Source organism: Aotus nancymaae, unplaced genomic scaffold (genome assembly GCF_030222135.1).
Source record: "Aotus nancymaae isolate 86718 unplaced genomic scaffold, 86718_ANA_hifiasm-v0.15.2.pri h1tg000030l, whole genome shotgun sequence".
NCBI classification, from domain to species: Eukaryota; Metazoa; Chordata; class Mammalia; order Primates; family Aotidae; genus Aotus; species Aotus nancymaae.
Window position 1 is genome coordinate 14,707,450 of NW_026988443.1, and position 24,259 is coordinate 14,731,708.

At 37.0% G+C, this 24,259-nt stretch overlaps 1 non-coding gene across 1 annotated transcript; it reads left to right on the forward strand.

Moving 5' to 3' along the window:
- The first annotated feature begins 2,320 nt into the window (after positions 1–2,320).
- On the forward strand, positions 2,321–2,464 carry LOC135277340 (U4 spliceosomal RNA). The gene has a single exon (XR_010344954.1). It is a non-coding gene; the product is annotated as a U4 spliceosomal RNA (small nuclear RNA).
- The last annotated feature ends 21,795 nt before the right edge of the window (positions 2,465–24,259 follow it).

The following is a 24,259-nucleotide window of genomic DNA, read 5'->3' on the forward strand; positions in this document are numbered from 1 at the left end:
ATGAACTAAGCATGCAATCATGGGGGTAATCTAAGCACTTGGACCCAGGAATGGGGACAGAATTAAGATGTAGACACTACATGGCAGGATCCAGGATTCAATCAGATTGATCTCTGGCATCATCCTATGGCAGGATCCAGTCAGATTATGCTTTCCAGCATCACCTCACTGCAAGAGCCAATCAGATCACGTTTATTACCCTATTCTTATAAAACCCGACCCAAACCCCAGCTCAAGGAGACAGATTTGAGTGTTTTCTTCTTTCTCGTTGCTGGTTGACTCACAGTAAGGCTTGTCTTTTCTCAAGAGCTAGCAAGCCTATTGATTGCTTGGTAACACATTTTGTGGTGAGAATATTTATTTGTACTCCCATGTTCCATGAAGTAGTATCAGTTTCTAGGTCCATGCCTTAAGGACAGACAGCTTACCCTTCTTTCTTTTGGGACCTCTCTCTGGAATTCTTGAGCTACCATGTAAGAAGTTAAATCATATTGTAAATGGGCGTTTACAAAGATGAGCACGGGATGAGATCTCGGGATGGGGAGCAGAGCTGTGGGGGCATCCCGAAGATGCTTCCAGTTCTCTGATCTGATATTTTCCCTGATGTGCTCAGGTCCTCTTGCCCCAGGAATGGGGAAAAGAGCCAAGAAGGCGCGGTGAGCTTACCTAAATTTGAATAAATACCGTGGACCCAAAGTTTTGCAAAGAGCAATTTATTAGGCAGAGAGAGAGAGAAAGAGAAGAAGAGAGAGCGTCTACTCTACCTTGTGACATATCCAAGGGAGGAATCCGTATAGGTAAGGAGCAGTGGGTTTTAACCTTAGAGTTATTCCCACCCCATTCATGTTCTCGTCCAATGAGAGGAGTTCTTTCAAACTTCCTCTGGAGTGATTGATATTTGACTCTGATACCGGATTGGTTTCTAAGTCGCAACAGAGGCCTTTCCTTCCAGAGCTTTTCCCTGGCTTTTTGAACAAAGAAGCACACTTGGAATTTCCACTTCCCCCACAGCGGGAAAGTCAGACAAAGAGCTTTACCTTTCGGGGATGGGGACATAGATGGAGGCATGGCGCTGGGAAATTCCTGACTTTGAAACCACGCCCCTTGTGGACTTGGTTTTCCTTAACACAGCCCCTCAATATGAGACCACCACACTGAAGACACCAGATGTATGTGCTGTGGTTGGCAACCCCCAGTAAGCCCAGCCTTCTAACCATTCTTACCACTGTATCAGATGAGTAAGTGGAACTCCTTTGGACTTTCTAGACTAGCCCATCCTTCAGTTAAATAAAAGTGACTTCCATCAATGTCATGAGGAACAGAATTATTCATCCCACACTTGCCTGAATTCCAGATTCCCACAATGATAAAGTTTAATAAAATACATGGTTTTATAAGTCACCATATTTGGAGCAATTATAATAGTTTCTACATTATGCATTTTTTTTTTCTGAGAACGGAATGAGATACTATTTGCAATGCACTTAAAAGTGTCTACACATTATGTAGACATTATGTATTAACTATTAGCTATCTTAATAGTTATTTTTATAAAAATCTTATTCAAGGACTCAGGTACAGAAGAATGGCTGTGTTCTAGTAAATCTAGAAGTTCTTGCATCTTGTGCTAATTCTAATGCAATTTTCTAATGTCCTGATCTCAAACTTAGGTCTAACTACATTTATTTCCCTGCTAGCAAGCAAACTCAATGTCTTAGTTTGCATTCCCCCAGCAGCAGAAGCTGCACAAAGATGTAAATGCAAGAACTTGATTTAAAAGGTGAGATAAGCACTGGTATGGGAGTTGGAAAGTGAGCTAGAGAAGGGGAGGTAGTAAAAGATGCCTTATCCACAATGAGATACCATCTCATACCAGTCAGAATGACTATGATTCAAAATCACAAAATAATCTGTTGTCAGGGTTGCAGAGAAAAGGGAATGCTTATACACTGCCAGTGGGAATGCAAGTTAGTTCAGCCATTGTGGAAAGCTCTGTGGTGATTTCTCAAAGAACTTAAAACAGAATTACCATTTGACCCAGCAATCCAATTATTGGGATATTAATTACTCTACCATAAAGACACATGCACACATATATTAATCACAGCACTATTCAAAATAGCAAAGATACGAAATCAGTCTAAATGCCCATCAGCAGTAGGCTGAATAAAGAAAATGAGATACATATACACCATGGAACACTATGCAGCCATAAGAAAGAATGAGATCGTGTCCTTTGCACCAACATAGTTGAAGCTGGAGGGCATTATTCTAAACAAACTAATGCAGAAACAGAAAGGCAAATATTGCATGTTCTCACAGCTTTGTGCAGTGGCAGTATCACAGCAGATGAGGTTTAACTGAGGTGCAATATGGCTAATTGAAAACTTTTTCCAATACCCCACCATGACAACTTGAAATATAGTTGGCATTGGGAATTTTTGACTGACAGCCTCTACGGAGACTTAAAAAAAAAAAAAAAAGAGAGAGAGAGAGGAACAACAGACTACCAAGGCCTACTTGAGGATGGAGGGTGAGGATAAAACAACTGCCTATTGGGTGCTATGCTTATTACCTGAGTGATGAAATAATCTGCACACCAAACTCCCGTGGCACAATTGACCTATATAACAGACCTGTACATGTAACCCTGCACGTAAAATACAAATTAAAAAAAAAAAGATGCCTTATCAAACCACTTCCCATGGGTAAATAGAGCTTACTTCTAACAGGAAACTCTGGGTGTCAGTGTAAAACTTGTGTCTCTTAAGGTAGCCAAGCCATTAATACACCAGTTTTAATCATTGTGGCTGCCAGGATGAAATATGCTGAATACCAGAAACTTGTAAAGTGACCTGCCAGTTAAACAGCAACGTGGGTTCTGGTGTCAAAAAGCACCCCCAGGAAGTGAAATGCTGGTGCTATCAGTCTGCAGTAGTGAGTAAGAGTGTAGATGGGGGTGCAAAGGCATATGCTGTGGTCAGTGAAATGGGAAATACCTGATTGTTCCTCTGCCTAGTGTCCCCATGTCGAGGTCTTAAATCCGGTGCAAGACAGATCACTTCTATTCCAGAATGACTACTCATTGGAACTGTTCATAACAAGAATCTGACCTTGGCAAATTAAATCTCTGCCTCCCATATTTTTAGTGATATCTAATGAGACTTGTAATTAATCCTGGGCTTAGATTCCTTGAGAGACCTACAAGTCTCCAGACTCTCTTAACACATCCAAAAGTGCTGGCACTTCACAAAATCCCCAAAGCTTGGAGAATTCACTTAGAGTGCGGATGTTCCTGCCACCCACTGACATCCAAAGTGATTAACTTCTAGAGGTGGCATTGTGTGAAATCATCGATTTAACTGTCCACTGCAAAGGGACTTGCCTTTTCTCTGTTGAAGTGTTTTTATTTAAAAGGACTTGGCTCTCTCTATAGATGAGTGAAGAAACCTTTCACACTACAGAACCTGAGTTACTGAATGATATCTGAACCATTTCAGTTTCCTTTTTGTTAAAAAAAAAAAAAGGTGGGGAAGGGGTAAAACTATTGTATATATTCATACATTTTAAATTGTGTAATCATGTTATTATCTGAAACTAATACCATGCTGTTAAAATTTAGATAAAGTGTCCTGTAATGCATACAAAATGTTCATTTGCTGAAGGCCATTAAGTTAATTTCCTGGCAACAAGATTAAATGCAAGGCATTTACATAATCATTAGTCGTGAGGTGTAGAAAAGATAATTAAATATTCCACCACATTAATTTATATTTAATTAACTGTGCTTTAGTGATCCTTCTGTCTGAATATTAATATTGTGTAAATAAACAATTAGAATGCATACTGATTTTATTAAAGGCTTATTCTTAAAATTATGTAGAAGATGCAATTATTAATTTGATTATATCTTATTTTGAAACCTAATCATGTTAATAGAGTCTAAAACGGTATATCACTAGCCTCAGTGATGACATTTTCACATTTTATATTTCCAACTACAATGTAGCTTATAGACTTTAAAATATGTTCATTTAGTTCACCCTAATAGTTAATTGCTTTCCTAGTAACTCCACTCTGGTTCCTTTAAGTCCATACTGACACTGTACCTTTTAAAAAAGAGAGTTATTATGATACAGTAAGCCTCATCAGCTGTGGCCACACTCACTTGGGACATGCGATATTTCTGGGAAATGACTATATTATATAGAAAGGAGCAAAATGGAGCAATCTTAAGAGCAATTGGGTAGAAAGTATAGTTAATAAAGAGTCTACTGGTGGGTAAAATTTCTGAGGGTTTTAAGATTCTTTTTTAAAATGTAATGTTAGGGAAATTCTTGAAAAGGTAATCAGATATTACTAGGAGCAAGAATCTACTCATAAGAATTTTCCAGACTTAGATGCCAGACATTTGTGGAGGGCTTAGATGGTAGTAAAGTGAAATCTGGACAACAGATTCACTATATCTTAAGGATTATTGCTTTTATCTGCCTGGACCATTTGGGAGTCAGTAAATGAAAATATCTAAGTTTTCATTAAATGTTATTTAGTAGGAAAAGAAACAAAATATGATAAGGAAAGAAAATAAAAGAGTAAGTGATGTTTCTGAATCATGAGAATATAATCTTAGCTAAAACACAAAGTTACATTAAAATGTCTCTATGAAGCAGTCATATATTCCTACCAGGAGAAGTTATTTCGTATTAAATTATAACATCTCCAGTAAAAATGTTTGTGCTTTTAACACGTAATATTTATTTGGGCAAACAATTCAATAGTGATTTTAACTGTCTAACTGGAATTTTTAGGGAAAATGATGTGCTTCAGTAGCACATATTTCCTAATGGAAACATTTGTTTCTAAAATTATAGAAAGGGGAATAATAAAGTTGCTTTTATTTCTTTTCAAGGCTGTTGGGACTTTAATACTTACAATATGATATGGTTAGTGTTCCCCTGGGCTAGGCAAAATGTATTCCCTTCTGGTTTGTGAAAATAACTGTTCTATAGGTTAGAAATAATTTCTGTTTATGTGGTAAATTTATACTTCTATACTCTTCAACCCAAAATACACCAACCATTATGCTAGTGCCCCCTCTCACAGGCTAAGTTCTGAACTACTTGATACAACCTATAACTTGTAAGTTTAAGAGCGATTTTCCAGCCAATATTTTCTGACTTTGTTTTTGCCCCCTCCTCCAATCCTGTCCATGTTAGAATCACACTGCTATCCTCTCTGATAAAGCTTTAGTTTCTCTCTAGACATTTGGATTTATAGCTCATCCAGGTAATCAAGCTGTTTTCTCATTCATTCAACAAACATCTTTTAACACACACTTTTCTAGTTTCTGCCACTAGCAGGATAATTAGACAACTTCCTGACTCCAGAAAGCATTTATAAATCCTAGTGGAGGAGACGTTATATAATATACAGGGAAACAAATTAGTATTTATACATCCTTTTTCTGAGTAATTAAGACTTTCCAGTGCCGGAGGCTGGATACAATAGGTTGGGCCAGGCACATTGGCTCACACCCATAATCCCAGCACTTTGGGAGGCCGAGGTGGGCAAATCACCTGAGGTCAGAAGTTGGAGACCCGCCTGACCAACATGGAGAAACTCTATCTACTAAAAATACAAAATTAGCCAGGCATGGTGGCGCATGTCTGTAATCCCAGCTACTCAGGAGGCTGAGGCAGGAGAATCACTTGAATCTGGGAGGCAGAGGTTGCGGTGAGCTGAGATCGTGCCATTGCACTCCAGCCTGGGCAACAAGAGCAAAACTTTGTCTCAGAAAAAAAAAAAAAAAAGAAAAGAAAAGAAATAAAGTTTAGGTTAATGAGAAGTTGATCAGTGACTTCAGAAAATACATTGCCTTTACAAGAGGAAGTTTGCTTTTCATATGCCTCCAACTTCATTGAGGGATAAAACCTATATTGCCAAGCAAGACTTGAAACCAGATATTATAGGAAATGTATTATTTGATTCTTAGTCGTGGAACATTTCACTGTTGTGGTTGATGAATCACTGCCCACAGCTCTTGGGACAGGTGTTCCCTATTCTCTCTGTAATGCTGTAACCCCCCACGGAATGCACAGATCATCACATATAAATAATTCAAAAACAAGTCTCAGTAAACGCTTCTTCTTTCTTCTGTTTGAAATGTTAATTTCCTTTTTGAAGTTTTTCCCGTTTGATAGCAGGATGCAGTTTTGCTTGTTTTATTGCCAAAGATAGACTGGTAGAACTGTGTGAATACCTTCTGTGCTACAAAGAATGGAATTTCCAAATTAAAAATTAAAAAAAACAAAAACAAAAAAACCCAACTATATCCAGTGTAGCCAGGTTTTTCAACCTTCATATTTGTCTTTTAAAAATGGGATGTTTTTGACAAGATCTAAATTCAGCTTCATTGCAAATAAAATTATATTTCTTGTAGAAAAATTATATCCCAAAACTCTGACATAGGTATTTGACATACATGTGTAGTATCTATTTTATTTTGTTTATGTAATCTTGTACATTTATATAAAATATCTCTATATGTCTTGATTCAAATCTTTATTTTATTGTTATATTTGTGAAATGCTTTATATAAAAAGAAGGGGCTTTGTAAAACATTAAAAACCAAAGATAAAATAAGAAATCTCAAGCTCTGCAAATAATTTGGCACTGATGGTAGAACACTTCCTAGCAGAATGTAGATGTTATAACAGTTCTGCAGTTCTGGCAAGGATAAGAAAAAAACTTAATCACTAATTTTGGTAATTTCCCCAAGAGGTACCAATGGTTGTATTCTAAATCTTCTAGAAAATCGATCATCTAATACTTTTCTTAGAGATATTTATCCTGTTACAATTTGCTTAAGAGTTTGATTGGAGTTGAGATCCACCAGGGAGTCAGTGTTAAAATAAGTAATGGAGACAGTGAGAAGTAGGAAGTAACAGTGTGGGTTTAGATGTATGTTTCAATTTAATGCTGAAGTGTGGATGCAACTCACACTCATGATGAACAGGAGCTCTCTGAAAGCTAAGAGGGCCATTTGGTTCTTAGTAAAACAATAACTGATAATATGGAATTCGGAGAGGATGCTAGTGTCCCCATATGAAAGAACCTTGACATTGGAGAAGATGAAATTAGGAGGTAAGGATTTGCATCCCAGCTCTACCACATACCAGCTGTATACCACCATTGGACACTTCTTTCAACTAATTGAGATATTTTCGGTATAAAATAAGGAAAAGAAGAAAAAAAATTATTTATGTAATCAAATATGGAACTATTAATATTTTAATTAACATTAAACTATTACGATTTAATATTAATAATAAACTAATGATTAACTATTTTATCAATAAATTTATTAATAAATTAATCATAAACTAATGATTAACTATTAATTTTATTAATATTTTTAAAAATATTAATAAAATATTATGTGCATGACAGCCACTAGACAAATTACTTAAAAATCCTGGATTCCGCATTGGGCTTCCTAATCTTTCTGATTCTTGGAATCTCAATTTTCAGAAGTGACCCAGGCAGTGATAATACAAGATATCCACTATCCACACTTTGTGGCAACTTTGTGGTCTTGGTGATTGTTTTTAGATTATCAAATAAGACAAAGTTATCAAAATATCTTACTGCTTTGCAACTTGCTAAGCCTGTTTTGTGGCAATGTTTTGATTACTTTTATTATCCTGACTTTCTGACAATGAATTAAACCAACTTGAGCAAGTAGTTTGGCCTTTGTGTCTCAGTTTATGTCGTAATAAAATGAGTAGGTTGAGCTAGTTTAACAGTTTTATATCTGGTAAGCTAAGTTTTTAAATTTTTTTTATCCCTAGGTTTGGTTATCGCATTAAGTTGTTGATGCTTTACTTATGTAAAAGTACATGTTTATGTGTGTATATGTTACTATTGTGATAGTGGGACCACTTTTGGAAACTTTCAAGAATTGCAGATAATTGTTAGTTAATTTCTTGTAAGAAAATTTTGGCAAAACTTTCCTGAACAGTAGAAGTGGAAAACACTGAGGTTATGGTTTTCTCTTGTAAAATTAAGGGAAAATGAAAGGAGAGAACGATTTTCCAAATGACTTCAATTTGAATAGGAAACAGAAGTCTCAATCAATTGCAATCCATGGTATTTCCTTATGTAATTAAAAATCCAGCACTAATTTTAGTCTGCTGTAGTCCGCTGTCTGTTTGATTTACTTACTCCTCAAATGGCCAAATAAGTAACAAATCAATGAAATGTAAAACATGTTTAATTTTACATGGGAAGTGAAATGCATGGAAGATTTCACAAAGGATTTATCATCCACAAAATGTTTTGAATAATGAGTAGCCATTCCACTGTTCATCTTTGATCCATTCAGAGGCTCCCTGTTTCAAAGACAATGCAGGGTAGGGTGTGGTGGCTCACAACTATAATCCCAGAAATTTGGGTGGTCAAGGCAGGTGGATTACCTGAGGTCAGGAGTTCAAAACCAGCCTGGCCAACATAGTGAAACCACATCTCTACCAAAAATGCAATAATTAGCCAGATATGCTGGCATGTGCCTGTAGTCACACTACTCTGGAGGTTGAGGCAGGAGAATCACTTGAACCAGAGAGGTGAGAGGTGGAGGTTGCAGTGAGCTGAGATTACACCACTACACTCCAGCCTGGCTGACAGAACAAGACCCTGTCTCAAAAAAAGAAAAAAAAAAAAAGGGCAATGCAGGAAACATTTTGAAGAATCATTCTGGCAGTATTTTTGTTTCTGTTTTTCCATAGGTTAGCATGACTATTTCCGGAAAGGAAACCTCAGATAAAACCATATCTTAATGTAATTTTCCAACTACCTAATGATGTCACAGTGAGACTATCTCTTAGTAAGATTATTCTCTGTACCAATTTTTCCATGCCAAATTATCTATGGAGAAGATTGTAATTAGCCAAGGATGTGGAACGATGCATACTGAGCCATAAAAGAAAAGGTATTTTCTACTAAGTGGTAACTTCTTGTTTAAGGATCCTAAAAATTTGATGTTTTTCAATTTCTGTAGACTCCAATATCCCAGTTTGCCTATTAATGAGGATAAGAAAAAATTTATAAAATTTCCTTAAATTCTTCTGGGGTGTCAATGCAGCATGCACTCTGAGGCCAAGTTTCTTCAATTAGGAGGGTGTTAACTTGGATAAAGTTAAACTACTTAAATGGCCACAGAGATTCGATGAAACTAATTGACTACAAAATATATTACAAATGTTGAGTGACTATATTATTATAGTAACATATTCATGCAAGTATAAGAACAATAAAAATAAAATGAAACAAAGGGCAAAATGAGGATTGTACCCAAGTCTCTGGCCTTCTGTCTTAAAGGAAGATGTTTCCGATATTTAATTTTAATTTTGCTTTAAGTTTAGTGCTTATTTACTATGACAGAGAGGTGACAAGGCCGTGGGGTGTAGTAGCATTATAATTGGTCTTTTTTCCTAGAAGGCAGAAATTAGTTGGAAATTGATATATGCATAATTTTCAATGTATGGATAATAGATCTAAAACAATTGCTGAAAGAAAAACCCTCATGGTTCTAATCGTGTCAGTTTCTATTCTGCTATACTGCTGTCTTCCACATTGTCTCCCTCCGAACATATTTTACCTATATATTTTGTATAGCTGGTAAATTTGGAAACACATTCTCATTTAGTTCTGAATAATTCATAAAAGGAAGTTGTTTAGCATGGGTAGTGGAGAGGCATTAAGGTGGGACAAAAGCCCTGATTTAGATAGAAGTAGAATAAATCCTCACTGTGGTCTAGACAAATGCTATGACTTGAATTTGTTGATTCACACTCACTCATTCTCTCTTGCTCCTTTTTTTCTACTTACTTTTTCTTTTCCTTTCTCCCTCCTACCTTCCCATATCCTTCTTTCTTTCCTCCATTCATCACTCCCTCCCCCTTTATTTTCTTTTTACTTTCTCTATCAATCTTTCCTCTTTTAAAAACTTAGTTTAGTGTGTGACACTTCACTCTGTCTTACACCCACTGGGTGTTTACGCTGGGATTGGTTTGCACATGGGGTGTGTGTGGGCAATAGTGAATCATGATTAGACCATCTCTATTGTTTTCTCTCAGATCTCACTCTGTGAGCTGACATTTTCATTTCTGTGGTGGTTCAGATGTTCTGATCGTATTGAATAATGCAATTGTTTCTCATGTATTGGTCAAGCATTCATTTAAATACTGATGATACTAAAAAATGAACATATGTTTGTTTACTTATTCATTCATTCATGAATGCATATTAGGTAGAGTGTTCAGCATTGGGGATATAATTGAAAAGCCATTGTCCACACCTACAAAAAAGTTAGACTCTATTAGAAGAGAGTATCGCAAAAGTAGGGAATTCTACTATAGTGTGCTTCATGTTATAAATGTCATTGGCACATGGATCAGAGGGGCATTCGAAGAAACACATACAAATTTGGAGGAGGATCCCTGATGGGGATCAGAAAACACTATTTCTAATGGATATTTCAGAATTCATCCTGACTTCCTTCTGAAGGCGGTGTCAAAGTTAAGACATGGTCAACGAGTTGGTATCTTAGTCCATACTCTCTAGAAAAAAAGAACTTGAAGAAAACTTAAAACTTTATCCTAGGAAAACATAAATGAGGGAAGAAGGGAAGTGAGAAAAAAGAAGTTTGAAAGAAAATGCAGAGTGGTGCGTAGCTTAACAAGACAACCCAGTAGGGCACTTAGTAAGGTTGGACGTGGGTGAAAGCTACATGGAACTTCTACATCTCTTGTTCTCATTTCTGTTCTCTTATTGAGCAAAGCTTGCTTTATAGGTCAACTCTACCATGCTTCTGGGCTATGTTATCTAGCCCCTCTGGGCAGATGCAGAGCTTTCATGTGTATAGCTGTGACTGCCCAGGGCACTAGATTGGCTATTGGTAGGCATTGACAGCCTTCCCAAATCCAGAGTCCTCAGAAGAGGCTGAGGAAACTGTAACTTTCGAGAGATGAAGCAACAGCTTTGACTTTGGGACCAATGAAGGAGTATGAGCTATTGCTGGTCACCTGCACAATAGTAGCACAATGACCAAGGTCAGTCGGCAGGCAGGCCTGAGTGACTCTTAGGAAGTGAATACATTGGTTCTAGGGCAGAGAATCCAGGCAGAGGCAGATGTGGAGTGGGGAACATAATTTATTTTTATTGTTTTCTTGCAGTCCGGTAAATGCCTACATATATAAAAGGTAATAATAGAGGTGGTTAGGAAAATAGGTATAGCTAGAGCCTGAAGGGAATTATATGCCAATTTGTACTTTTTCTTGAAGAAATTGGGAAATCATTGTAGTACATGGCAAGCATTTGCAATTTAAAATATTTATAAAATATATCTAACTGCAATATATTAGTTCCTATTCAACCTTTATATCATCACATGTACTGGACTCTAGATGCCAATTAAAGTCTGGTACATGAATCATCACCACCACAAGAAAAATGATAAAAAGCAACAATGTTAATTTTTACCATATTACCTTTTATAGATGTATTCTCCTATGTATAATAAAGATATTAGCAATGTCTTCCATGGAGCAATGGCATGAAGGATTTACCCCCCATTAAATAATTGCTTAATCACACTTGTGAAAGCATAGTAAAGAAAACGTTATTCAGGACCATTGTGGTACATATGGGACCATGGTAATGGGCTTTTGCAGTGAGAAGTGATTGGACTCAACTCCAAACATAGCATGAGCAAGTAAAAATGATAGCCAAGGAGCAAGGTGAGGGTCAGTGATTAGAAAATGACTAAAAGGAAATATCAGAGCTAAGGGGGATTCTGGCTAAATCAACCTAACAGGATTCTAGCTGAAGACACGCCAGGGAGATCAGACATCATCTGGTGGGTGGTGAGGGATGAGGCACCTGATCAGATATCAAAGGTTATTGGTTACCCAAGGTGAGGAGCTCTTGCTAAAATGACTTATCAGGGCTCTTTATCAAAACTGGATTTTACAAGGAAATGAACAAATGAGCTAGGTGAAGATTTGTTCTAAGTTTTGGAGTGAAGTTTGGCCAAGCCAATAATCTTTGTTGCCATCGTTTCACAGATACTAACTGTCTGGTAGGGTCTAAATCTAAGGCTGACCTTATCCAGATATTGGACCTTTACCTGTGTAGCTGCACTCTGTTCCTGTAGATAGTATAATGCCCTGCACCATATTCAGTCACATATTTTAATATTTTTTCCCTAAAGTATCATGTCACTTTCATACTTTTTTCATTTTTAACAGATGTGAATCCAGGAACCAATCAGCTGACAGTAAATGACGAAAACACTAAAGCTGTGGTCTAAGTTGACCAGAGTCATTTGGCTACAGTTTGGGGAAAAAAAAAAGTCAGCACAGACAAAGACCTAGAGGTAGATGCATACACATTTTCTTCTTGATCTTTTTTTGAAAAAAAAGCTAAATTATTCAAATAAATCTCAGATTATCTGATGCCTTAGAACTGTTTTCTTCCCTCCAAGGTACATTCTGAATAGATTGACTATTTGACTTTAGGATTAAAAAAGTAAATTACCTCCTTGTCTTTTCAATTGTTACAACCTTCTTTCATCTCTCTGTTTGCATTGCTGAGTATTTCCTGAAGCAAACAAGCAAACAAAAAATTTTATTTGTGTATAGTAATTGCAGATTGTGATTGACAAAAATAAATGCCAAGTTTAGGTGGAGCCTATTTTCTTCCTGCAGGTGAAATTATGTAGAAGGTTTAGATTAAAGTGCAAAAAACTTTGCACATTAATTTAAGAGAATATGTTACTATAGTTGAGTATTTCAGTTAGACTTTTCTCTAGCCACTTCTAACAGTAAGAAAGGCATTCTTATTTGCAATTAAATCATCAAACTCTTTCTTACATTTAGTAACAAGCATTTTATGAATGTAGCTTCAACTATGTAAGGATTTCCTGTTAAAGTGTAATCAAGCCCATCTTATCTCTCCACTTACCTTGCATAGGATCTACTTAAAAGGAGTTTACAATTCACTGCCTACCTTTCCTTGCCCAGCTGTGCCTCAGCTTCCTATGTATTCATTGTTGCCCAGAAACTGCCCTCACTAATGTCATTGATGACTTTTCTTGGTATAGTTTAGTGAATAATACTAGTTTTTACTTTAGCTGAACTCCTTGTAGTCTTTGACTTTAATTTCTGTCACCTGCTTAGCACTTTCTGACTTGTGCTTCTTTGACACACTGCTCTCGTGGTTGTATTTCTGACCGACAGTGCATTTTTAGGCTTTATCCATAGATTCCCTCTCTCACCTACTTACCTAGGAGAAATTCCCATCTTTTCCCCTATGTCCAGAATCTTCTCTCCCTGTACATACTCTCTCCAGAGGGCAATTCCATCCACTCAAATTTCATGATGTCTTAAAACACAACAATTCTCAAATATTTCCAAAGCAGACCTCTCTCTGGCAATAATCCAATTCCATGTTATTTCTGTCTTCCTTTTTGGAATCTTAATTGGAACATCTAAAGGTACTTCTTCAAACTTGTGTGTTTGTGTGTGTGTATGTGTATGTGTGTGTGTGTCTCCTCCAGAATTGGATCTTTCCAGATGAGTTTCTGGGAACGTTTAAGAAACAGAACAGGAATGATAATATAGATTTTTTCCTTTTCTTTAAAATCATACATATGATTTTAAGTACTGTGAATGCATTCTTCTAATTTTTATGGGTTTTTATTGTTTCTTTGGTTTTTTTTTGTGTCCAACAACATATCTTTAGATTTGTGCATTTAAATAAAATTTATGAAGTCCTTTCTGGACTATGAACTATTTTATCTAACTAATCTATCATCTTTTTACTTATAAGAAACATGGTTGTGCTTTGGTCAAGGACAGGCCGAGGTAAACATCCAGAGTGACTTAGCGAGTTTAGAGTGCAGGCGTATAACTCCACTTGTTATCACAGCCACGTAGCCATAACATGGAAAGGCCATCCCTTGGCCCTAAGCCCCTGTTGTCTGTAAAATGTATAATTGCACTGCCTACTCTGTACAGGCACGTCGGTGCCCAGAGAAAGAGAGAGAGAGTCAGAGCTGTTTTTGCAAATGAACAGGGGTCGGGGGTAAGGAGGAGGGAAGCGGGGGGCAGTGGAGGACACAGCTTGACTCACTTGTGCCCGGAGAGGGAAAGAGTTAATGCTGCTGACCCTGAAGGCAAGGGAGAGCCAGCTGCGCAGCTGTGTGTGTGGGAGCCGCTGGACTATGCAGCCAAGATAGGATGGATGGTGTAAGAAAGCTGTTGATGAGAGCTGCTGCTGAATAAAACAATCTTTCACCTGCCTATGGCCCCCCAAGTGTTCTTTCTCCTCATCCACCTACTCCCACAAACCTTAGCATGGGCTAGAACCTGACCTGGGCATGACATTACGATATCACTATAATATTTTTCTTGTACCTTTCTCTTGTGCTACCACAGCACATCCCTCCCATATTTTCTAATCCTCAGTTTTCTTTTGTAAATATATTTAAATAAGGAACACTTGCTTAAGTACTAGCATATTGTATTTCTTTTTAAGATATGGGAAACAAATGTATTTTTTAAGTGTTAGCAAAATGTAAATACTCCTTTTTAGAGAAGACAGCTTAGTGTTTATGGTTGGCTAGCTACTTTTAAGAATCTTATATTCAGTCCTATTATATGCATGTTAATATGCCACCCTTCATTCTTTGTGTGTGTGTATAATAAATAACATATTGATATATAATGATAAAAAGCATCAATGTTAATTTTTACTCTATTACCTTTTATAGATGTATCCTCATATGTATAATAAAGATATTAGTAATGTCCTCCATGGAGCAATGATGTGAAGGATTTACCCACCATTAAAGAATTATTCAGTGACACTTGTGAAAGCACAGTAAAGAAAACGTTATTCAGGACCATTGTGTACATATGGGACCATGACGATAGGCTTTTGCAGTGGGGAAGCAAGTGGACTCAACTCCAAACATAGCATGAGCAAGTAAAAATGTATAGCCAAGGAGCAGAGTGAGGGTCAGTGATAAACATATGTATTATATATATGTATATCATTAATGCTACTGATCACATTGCTCTATTTATAATGTTAACCTGCTTATATGAAGTATTTTTTGATCTTTTTGCACATTTTGAAAAGGACTGTAGCTGAAACCATCATGATAAAACACATCCCTCTTTGTTCAAAGACCAGCTTATGTCTCTGCATTAATTTTCTTTCTTTTCTTTCACAGATAATTAATAGAAAATACTGGGAAGTGCTTAACTTTACTTCAACTTATTTGAAGTTTATTACCCTTGTGACTCATACATCACAACCACCAAAAATGGATAAATTGTAAAATCTACCAGAGTAAATCCCCCCTTCAAAAACTGCAACTCCCAAACCTCCTAACAGCACATTTTCAGACTGCCCTCTCTAATAACTCTGTTTCCCACAGAGCAAAAAGCTTTTAGTGCATTGCAAATGATGCACTGTTGTTCTCAGCAGCTTGATTCTCAAACTCTCATTTCTGTTATGCTTCAGGTTGCTGCACTCTGATCTACTCATTCAGTGCTCTCTCTTCATGCCATTAATATGAAGCTTTCTGTTTTGACATTTAGTTGTTTCAGGAAATGGGCGTTTGATTCGTGGAAGAAAAATCTGTACCTCTAGAGAGCTGCATTGAGAAAAAGTAAAGGTGCAGTGTATTAAAACCCTGCTTATTTAGCAACCCTCTTATTTCAGTGAATTGTTTAATAGGTTTTATGCTGATAAAAGTCCGTATCATTGTTCATTTTCCTAATGTTCCTTCCCAGATGCACCATCTTTCCATCTCTCACTCATTGTTGCACACTTTTTCTGGATAATGTCTTGCTTCTAATCAATCTTCTTATGATTCCTCTCCCACCCACCACTCTTTTTTGTACCCAAGGCTAATTCTTGATGTCTTCATTGCATGGTGCAACAGGGAAAGTTGTTCTCAACTCGTATTTCATATGCTCCCCCAAATCTACCAGGTCATTTGCATTTAGGTAGGTCCACATTAGTTCTGGATGATGGGCTACTGGTGAGAGCAAATTCGGGAACTTCAATGGAAGCACGGAGGAGCCAGTATGCTACTCTCTCTTGGTTTCTTTTTTACCCGATGCATCTTGAAGGTGGAGAGCCTGGTCCCTGAATGACCTTGTACAGTACACGACAACATGTGATAGACGAATGGAAATAAACATCTGTTTTGTTGACTCCCTCAGATTTAGGGGCCAATTTGTTCCTGAAGCATACCGAGGTCTGTATTTGCTAGTAAACAAGTCGCAGCTCTCTAGAGTGTTTTGGTAAGATATCCAAATATTGTTTAACCTGTCTCTCAGTGTCTTTCAAAATCAAATTTCACTCTCCTAATTTCATAGTGCTTTATTCTGGAAAGTTTAATCTATTCAAATTCTCCTGTCCTTGACTCTATTGTTTTAATTTTACTTTTTCTGCATTACTCTTTTTCTCACAGTCTGTCAGTTGTTCATGATTGTTCTTAGGATAAATTTCAAACTCTATAAGGCTTATAAAGTCCTTTTTGTTCTGCTTGTTCCTACATTATCAGCCACATTTTTTTCTGGTCTTCTGTTTTCCTTCTCTTTTTCCAGCCTGGAAGAAGCCTTTTCTCCCTGTCACTACCCCTGGCCTCTGTTCTGCTTTACCGTTTTGTGCTTCCATAGCACATCCGTGGCATACTTCTGTGGTCAGTACCACACAACATCATAGCCCCACACTTGGTCTTTTGTCTCCTATACTGTATGCTGCTCGGGTGAAATGAGTTCTTTTTGCCTCTGTTGATATCTCCTTGCATGTTGATTCTCATATGTGGTATCTCCTGTACATGTTGACCTGTATCTACAGGCCTCCACTAAACAGTGAGTTACTCAGGGAAGCCTGTTCTTGTCTCCAGTTGAGGACCTTTCCCAGATACTGGTAGGCAACGTTATACTTGCTTCAGAGTAGCTCTCATGCTGTATTTTCACTGCTTGTTTACTTCTTCATACACACCACTAACTTGTAAGCTTAGTCTCGGTCTGTCTTGTTGGTGAGTGTATTTAATGGCTAGCACAGGGCCTGGCACAGGAAGTGTGTTATTTAGCTACTCTTAATTTCAGCGAATTGTTAAATAGGTTTTATACAGATAAAAGTATACCAGAGGTTTTATACTGATAAAATCAGAGCGGTACACTGATCAAAATATATTCTTCATGCTGGGGAAGCCCCTCACTTTTCTGTAAATATTTTCTCTTCCTAGTACATATCATGTCTCTTCCAGGTAGCCTCCTGTATGATTTTACCCCACTGAGTTCTCTTAGTTTGAGTTACTCTGATAGACTTATTCACTACTATCCTTTCAGTACTCTTTTCAACCTTAGTTGTTTTATTGCTTGAGTGTTTCCCCCCCAGTTATAACCTTTGAAAACAGGGCCAGTTTAGAGCAAATTATGGTATTCAGCAGAGGCTTATCTTGATCTAGGTACTGCGTTGGAAGATAAGTAGAAACAAGGAAATGGTCTGCCCTCAGGACATTCAGAATCTAATAGATAAAACAAAATATAAGCAGATACAAAAAGGGTGATGATTTTACTCTTATAATAGATGTGTGAGCAATGATCTGTGTGCCAAGAGAGTGTAACTGCTAAAAATAATACACAAAACCACAGAAAACCTTTTAATAAAAAGCAATACATGAAATCATGGAAAGTAGAGTTATTCACATTGATTGTCAATCTGATCAAGTGGCGTAAGACTCCAAAGAATGATTTTATTCAGTATTTCTTAAACCGGGCACGATGACTCATGCCTGTAATTCCAGCACTTTGGGAGGCTGAGGTGGATACATCACCTGAGGTCAGGATTTCAAGACCAGCCTAACCAACATGGTGAAACCCTATCTTTATTAAAAATACAAAAATTGGCCGGGCACGGTGGCTCAAGCCTGTAATCCCAGCACTTTGGGAGGCCGAGGCGGGTGGATCACGAGGTCAAGAGATCGAGACCATCCTGGTCAACATGGTGAAACCCCGTCTCTACTAATACAAAAAATTAGCTGGGCATGGTGGCGCGTGCCTGTAATCCCAGCTACTCAGGAGGCTGAGGCAGGAGAATTGCCTGAACCTAGGAGGCGGAGGTTGCGGTGAGCCGAGATCGCGCCATTGCACTCCAGCCTGGGTAACAAGAGCGAAACTCCGTCTCAAAAAAAAAAAAATACAAAAATTAGCCAGGCATGGTGGCAGGCACCTGTAATCCCAGCTACTCGAGAGGCTGAAGCAGGAGAATCTCTTGACCCCGGGAGGTTGCAGTGAACCAAGATTGTACCACTGCACTCAGGACCAGGCAACAGAGAAAAAAAAAAAAAGTTCTTGGTTCTGTTTTCATTATTTGGAAGGAAAGGAAAGAAGGAAGCAAAGAGAAAAGGAAAGGAGGAAGGGAGGGAGGGAGGGAAAAAGGAAGGAAGGAAGGAAGGAAGCCCATCGCTTCTCACTTCCTTTTCTTCAACTATTTCTTTTTACTTTCCTGTTCTTACTTTCTTCCTGACTTGCCATTTCAAGCCGTTAAGCCCTCTGAGGATAGTGTTGACCATTTCCAGCCTTGCTGGTTCTATCTCCTCACCCCAATACACACACATACACACACAATCTAATTAGCTAAACTATTTACTCATCCTTAAATACTTCTCCATTTTTTTTCTATATCCTTCATTATCTCGGCCCAGTCAAAAGTATGTGGACAATAAAAATAGTGACATTATCGGTATTTCACTTGTGATCCAAGACAGTGCTAAATTTCTCTGTAGATGAATTTGCGATGCTTTGGAAAGATCATTCAATCTTCAGAGATAGGTTGATTCTAAGTAAAAAGAGATAAAATACCTACTACTGTATCAGCACTGGCATAGTCATGAGAAAAAAATGTAGATTAATGATCTTACTGAGCTACTATGGAAAGAGTAGGTGGTGTGTAAGCCAACAGAGAGGTAAAAAGCCCAATTTATTAGATACAGACTCTATTTAAAGAAAACTTAATTTTATATTATGAATATTCACTCTCCTATCTTATTCTGAACATAGGAAATAGCTCAGAGTTGTATTTATTTATTCCTTACTTTGTTCCAAAAAGGGATTTAAGATAGCTTATGAGGATATTAAAATACATCAAAGCACATAATTAGAAATAGGTGAGAAAGTAGAAAAATAGCAAAAGCAGCAACTTTATGTAGAACCAGAAATAGGGCAAAATAGAAGTATACTTTCAGAAAGTTTTATATACTTGCTACTATTTCTAAAATTTTCAGCAACCCATGTTGAAAAAATTTAATCAGCTATGACATTCATGATATTCAGGATATCAAAACAAACTATTGAAGAAAAGATGGCCAAATGAGGTGTGGTACTCTCTGAGAGGGCTCAGGAAAGACACTATATAATACAGTGCATAGCATTCTCAACAATATTCTGAACATCTTTGCAATAACCATGGTGAGTTCCATAAAGCAGTTCCCTGTAGCATTCTTCTATATGGGCTGATGGCACCATATTAAATTAAAATTCAGTGTAAGATACTGTAGTTCCTCTCTGTAGGAGGGGTTAGGGATGGAGGAGTAATAAAATCTGGCTCAATATATAACAGCATACTGGTTTGGCTGAGTTATTGGTGGGGATTATAGACTACTGAGTATAATAGGTTGTTTTTATTATTTTTCATTGAATCTCAATAAGTATTATTTCAAACTGTTGTCCATTATCTATGTAAAATTTGACTGGTATTTATTTGCCAATGAAATCAAAACTTACCTGATCTAACAGATATTTCAATTAATAAGTCCAGAAAAGTCTTGCCTTGATTGTGGGAAAATAGGCAAAAGCTATAAACACTTAGCAATGGCTTTTAATCTACCAAACAGAAACAGGAGAACAAGTATGTCTAAGGATAATAGAGAACATATGCATAAAATACCCTTTAAGGATATCGCTAATTTTTTTTTTTTTTCTGTTAATGTCCATCTAGATGTGGTCCTGTAAAAATTGCAGGGTGAGATTTGGGTGGTGAATCCCCAAATTTAGATATGGGAGAACTGAGTTTTATTTCTAGCCTAGAAATTAATTTGCTGAATTATGTTGTATCTTAATTTTAACATGTAATGATCGCTCTAGTATTTCCTCCTCCAAACATCTTATGACTGCATTGTGAAGTCGATCAAGTTATTGGCATTACACAAGATTTCCACCTGGTCAGAGGGTTCCACTGAACATAATCAAACAAAAAAATTAAGGTATACATAAATGGTATTTTAAAAAGTATCATATTTTGTATGGTCAGAGGGTTCCACTGAACATAAACAGAAAAATTAAAGTGTACATAAATGATATTTTAAAAATATCATCTTGTCATTGAACTGCCTGTCTATTCCACTGTTATAGAGGCATGAAGAGGCAGAGACTCCCCCTTGAATATAATTCTTTGCATGTTCTCTGCCTGAAAAGTTGCCTTTTCTTTGTTGACTTTCAAACCTCAAGGATGATTTGAAAGATGTAGCTTAAGGAGTCACTGGGAGCCTTAACACAGTGATTGTGATTTCTGTTTTCTAATGCTCATTTGACCACCCACAGATGCCACATTCAACAATTTTATTTTACCTTTGTGAAAATAAGTATCTTCCATGGAAAATCACAGATTAAATTGAATTGACTTTTTTGACAATGTGATAAATTATCTGATGTTAACTATAAAGCTCATTATAAGGAAAGTGCTTGGAGAAGCCACCCATTGGATGAAATATTTTTTTTCATGCATTTTGGTATTTATCTAAACCTAACCATAATCTTTGAATAAAGTAGAACTGCAGGTATTTTTTTTTTTTTTTTTTTTTTTTTTTTTTTTTTTTGAGAAACTTATTTACCATCTCTCAGAATCAAAGTTATGCAGCTTGGGTAAAGCCCAGATTTCAACCCAGATACCCTGTTTCAAGCCCCCTATACTTTCACAGACTGTGCTACCATTCACTTTTTAAGATCACCACCAAAAGCTCTTTACATCTAAGACACCCAAATTGTCTCAAATCTTGTCACGTTTCTAATTACAGGCATTTATTTGCTTAGAAGAGGAAGTTGACTATTAAAATTTTAATATAAAGAAATGATAGTAATAACTGGATAGGAAATATTATAATGTCACTCTAAAGCATGTTTAGTATATTCTGATAATAGATAATGAATTATAATCTTGCTTGGAAAGAATTCAGTGCAACTCCTCATTTAATGAAATGGCTATTTCTCTGTGTGACATTTCATTACAACACCAGAATCAAGAACTTGAGAATTTATTTTTCCTTCTATTATTCAAAAAATATTACAGAATGCAGTTTCATTGTCATTAGGATGTACTTAAACTACCAGGTGTTACAAGATCTAATCTCTGGGATAATGTCTGCATTAAAGAATTTGTGTCAGCTCAACCCTTTATCTTCTTTGTGAAGAATAACAGAAAGCATAACTAAATGATCTTTAAGGTGGCAATAAAAGCTTTTCCTGCTTCACAATTTCTCATCACTAGCTTCTTTTCTGATGAGCTCTGAAAATTCTGAAAGCTAAAACTTCGCTTTAGAGAGATGAGAGAAACATTTCCCCTCACTTGTTTAAACTTTTTCCAACTGTGTCTAGTTCCTTCCCAGGAATGGTATAGAAGATAGTAGGCTTGAAAGAGGTATGCATCTGAATCTCTATGTTTCCAGTTCAAAATAAGGGTGAAATCTCTATTCATAGATATTCTTAATTAGAGGAATGTGAAGTGTGAAAGCCTTGGAAGAAAACATTTTATTAAGAGCCTACTTGTGCAGTGAATGACTGTCTTTCTTGGATAGAAGTTCAGTGGTGGAAGAGTCTGTTTGAAGGTTAAAAGTTTTATTGGACAATTTATTTTCTCTATCCTTGAAGTAGAACTCTTCACTTAAGGACAGAAGGACAAGAGAGCTCCACAAATGCAGAGTCTTGATAATTACTGGCACATCTGTATATCTGTGTTTAGATGTAAAATATTTGTGAATGATTCATGTAAGTGTGGTACCATTCACTGCTGAGTAATCTGCCTAAGTGCCATAGTCAAGCCAGCTGTAATATCCAATGTACACTAAGCCCCTTCTCTATCATATTTCATTTAACCATTGAGCTTGTCATTTATTTATTACAACATGGGAGTATTGCAACAGGTCCACATTTTACTCTCCATAATGAGAGATCTCTAAGGGAAATCTTCATTTTCTTTGATGGCTAAAGAACAACTCATCTTCCATTTTTCATGAAGCATCATGAGTCCTAAATTCAGGAAAAAAGAATTCTGATCCAAGATACTAGATATAAAACATATATCTCAAAAGGCCTAGATGTTTTATTCAGGGATGGCTATATCAATTTCCTATATACTGTCTAGGAAGATATCCTCACTAGAACCTGGTTAACATGGGTTTACTGGAAAAATGACAACCATTAACTTTTTCAACATATGTTTATTGAGCTTCTGCTGTGGGTCAAGCACTCTGCAATGGTGGGTGAGGATAACAGAGATTTTTTTTGGACCAGAGTCTACTTTTATATAACTTATATGAAAGTTAAGTTATATAAGTTAGCTAAGAAGGACAGATATACCCATATGTACCAATTGTAAGACAGGAAGTGACTCATGACCCATGTAAGGGAGTAGGGAGAAAAGTGTTATAGATATGTAGGGGAGAGCTTGGGGAAAAGTTAATGGAGAAGATAATACAGTAATATTTTTTAATCTGATAAAATAGGAAACCTACATATTTACTTATCAAGTAATAAAATTTAAAAAATGAACTGGCAGGAAGGTGGACATGTGCATTTAAGCAAGATGTGGACTCTACTTTTAGGTCCCTCTAGGGGCAAAATGCTTCTACATTTTCAAATGTAATTTGGTTTGGGGATTTTGATACCAATTTTGATGATTATGATGACAATAATCATAACCAGTCATGAAGAATGAAGTTAGCTGTTAGCCTCCAGCTTCAGTGCCTTCAGAATCCACCCGGCTGCTCCAGCCTAGGTCATGCCCTTCCTGGCCAGCTCTCAGCCAGTGACTGAACACAATGTGGTCCTAGAGCCTGCTCATTTCTGCCCAACTCTGTTCTCCTCTCAGGCCATCCTCCTGCCAGGATGATCTCAGGCCATCATCCTCCCTGTGTGTCTGGCCTAAACATCCCCAGAGCTCTACCACCATCGAGGCTCTTTCTTTCCGACTCCCTTCCCTCTGTCCTTTCATGTTGCAGCCTGGAGGATCCCTCCCCCGCATATCTCAGGTTCCTCTCTTTTCTCTTTAGGAAGCAAAGGCCCCAATTAATTTCTTGGTGTCTGCTTTCTGGAAGACCCAAACTGACAATGCAGCTGTCACATCTTTAGTCGTCATAAACATTGATTAAATATTGGAGATTTTACTTACTCACATTTTATTGATTAAAGGGACAGACTGGGAGGTTAAATAGTTTGTCCATATTCACAAAACTGTTAAATGGCAAGAGTGGCGTTGGATCTCCTTTCTGAATAGAGTATGCATGTCCTTAAATATAATTTAATGTTTAAAATGAGTCTATTGTGATTCTTCTTTTTAAGTGAAATATCATTTTAAATTTCAATCAAGCAATCAATCACTTGGGGCACTCCTTTTCTTTCGAGTGAATCTAGATTTGCACATGTTGGGTTAAAAAGGACTCCTATGGGAATATATTTTGTGCCTGATTTGGATGTCTTTTTTTTTTTTTTTTTTTTTTTTTTTTTAAAGGAGGGTCAGCATGTGTCTTCTGGCAGGACTGCCATTAACTTCACTCCAGGCTGGAGTAGCAGCAGCATTCTGATCCCCAGCTTTAAAAAAAAAGCACATAGGCAAGACATTGCATAGGCTCTTGCTGCCCTGATCACTTTTGTTGTTAAAGCACACCTATTGCTTTTCTTTCGCAGGCTCTTCTATCAGACCGATGCCCTCACTCCTTAGCCTGACATTCAAGGCCTCATGGCCTGCTCTCTGCAAGTCTGCTTCATAACCTATGTGACAACAACAGCTTACTTTTGATTAGTCCTCAAAAATCCTTTTCCCCTGAGCATTTTCAGATGTCTTTCAAGCTAAATACACTCTGCTCTCTCTCAAATCAAGACCTTTTCACTAACAGCTCTCTCTC